We start from the raw sequence: 2,729 nt of genomic DNA on the forward strand, positions 1-2,729 counted from the left end.
TTTTTTTAAGTCAAAATGAGAGTACCCCTAAACTTTTTTTTTTTTTAAGCACTGGGCAGAACAGTGAGAAAATATGTAAAATATGAGAACATCAAAAAATGGCCCATCTTCTCTGAATTTTGCAAAGTAGCTTTTGAATTTTTTTTAAAACCTGTATAAAAGTGCATGCATTTAAGGGAAACAATGTACAAACACACATTAAATTAGGGAGGATGATTTTTTTGGGGGGGGGCTGAATATATTGAACAAACCTGCCTAGATCAGAAGAGAGGCATACAAAAGTTTGTGCGAATTTTCATGCAAACTCGATTTAAAATATTGCAAACTAATAAAGAAAAGGGGTGAGAACTGAATTTTAAGGATGGTCAACTCAGAAACGGAGCACAAGCAGAGGATAGTGTCATGGAGTTAAGAACCTAAGAGCCTGCTGGATCAGGCCCAAAGCCCACCTGGTCCAGCCTCCTGTCTTCACAGGGCCAGCAGGAGCCCACAAGCCGGTGAAGAAGGCAGCAAGCCCTGGGGCCCCCCAGTCTCCATCGGCCTGAAGAAGCTCGGGGGAAATATTGCCTGGTTTAAGGGACGGAATGGGGCTGCGAGCTTCTTCAGCTGACACCCCCGGGGGCCACTCAGCACCAGGATCACTTAGAGGTCGGGACAGAGCCTGAAGATGCTGGTTAGTTGTGTATAAGGACTGGAAGCATGACTCCCAAACCCCAACAGAGATGGTATATTCCCCTTCGGAGGGGGAATCTTGCCAACCTTTTGCAACTATTTTTCCAAAGGTGACTGCGTCTCTCCTCTTGCCACTCTTCCTGTTGGGCCTTAAGCTGTTTCTTTTTGATCAAAGCTTTATAATGTCGTTCAGCTTCAAACCACTCTGCAGGGAGTAGATTGGCAGACCTAGAGTTCCTGTATTTTCCCAACAAAGAGCGCTTCATAGGGAGGCATTCCGATGGAACCAGGGTTTGGATTTGTTGGAGTAGAATGGTCGTCTGCATGGGAAACAGGCAAGCAGGATTCGAACCCAAGAGCCATCACCTCTCCTTTGGCTTTCAGCAGCTGGGATTCAGAAGCATTTCTGCCTCCAGCTGTGGAGTCACAGCAGAGCCATTCTGGCTGTTGCTGTTGTTTAGTCGTTTAGTCGTGTCCGCCTCTTCGTGACCCCATGGACCAGAGCACGCCAGGCACTCCTGTCTTCCACTGCCTCCCGCAGTTTGGTCAAACTCATGCTGGTAGCTTCAAGAACACTGTCCCACCATCTCGTCCTCCGTCGTCCCCTTCTCCTTGTGCCCGCTATCTTTCCCAACACCAGCCTCAGCTTCAGGATCTGTCCCTCCAGTGAGCACTCAGGGCTGATTTCCTTCAGAATGGAGAGGTTTGATCTCCTTGCAGTCCATGGGACTCTCAAGAGTCTCCTCCAGCACCATAATTCAACAGCATCCATTCTTCGGCGATCAGCCTTCATGATGGTCCAGCTCTCACTTCCATACATCACTACTGGGGAAACCAGAGCTTTAACTATACGGACCTTTGTCGGCAAGGTAAGCCCTCTCCATCCATCAATTTGTCCCATCCTCTTTTAAAGCCATTCAAGTTGTTGGCTGTCACTGCCTCCTGGGCGAGCGAGGTCCATGCAGCAGTGGTGTAGTGGTTAGAGGGCCAGACTAGTACCTGAAAGATCTGGGTTCAAATCCCCACTCGGCCATGTGGCTTCCGCTGGAGGACCGTGGGCCATTCACAGCCTCTTGCTTTCTCAGCATAATTAAATTTGTTTTTCCCCACCCTCTCTTTCCCCCTATTATGTTTTTGCTGTGATTTTATTGGTGTTAGCTGCCTTGAGCCCGGCTCTGGCAGGGGAGGGTGGGGTATAAATATTATTATTATTATTATTATTATTATTATTATCATCATCATCATCATCATCATCATCATCTCCCTCGCAGGGTTGTTGTGGGAGGAGGCAAATCACATATCCCACCTTGAGCTGCGTGGAGGAAAGATGGGCTATGAATGTAATGAAATGCATAACCATCAGTGCCAGATTTACGTATAAGCTAAACACACTATAGCTTAAGGCCCCACTCTCTTGCCCCCCCCAAAAAAAAAATTAAAGGAAAAACCCACTGGATGTTCATTTCCAAAATATAAGATAAAAAACAAATAAAATAAAACCTACATACAGCAACAGTGTTTTGTTTTGTGTAGGCTCCTGTGATGTAAGTCATGGGCCCCGTCTGCTAGCCTGCTCCTTAAAATATCACTGGTTTGCTCATTTCTATATATAGGGTGCTGACATTCTGCATGGACTGCTTGCATGGCAACAACATGTGCAAATGGTTTTAGATACCTATTAGGTCCACTAATTATCATATAGCATATATTCAACACAAAAAACAGTGACAATTTGTTGTTGACAAAGGACAGCTGTACATATAAAGGGCCCCATTACCTTCAGTAACTTGGGGCTTCGTCAAACCTAAATCCGGCCCGGATAACCATAGCTAAGACCTAGTGCCAGAGCTTGCTTTTTTCCTCTTCCCTCCGGACACTTTTTCCTTCTGTTCTGGGTCTCTAAAACTTGAGCTCGGCGACTCTGTTATCACTGATATTTGGATTATTATTTTTTGGCCTGTTGTGAGATAAAGGCACTTTAAATAGACTCTGTGTATGTGTGTGACTGTGTGTGATCCACAGATCCCCTTAAACTCATGAGAACAACCACAATACAG

Source organism: Podarcis vaucheri (genome assembly GCF_965113315.1).
Source record: "Podarcis vaucheri genome assembly, chromosome: 15".
NCBI classification, from domain to species: Eukaryota; Metazoa; Chordata; class Lepidosauria; order Squamata; family Lacertidae; genus Podarcis; species Podarcis vaucheri.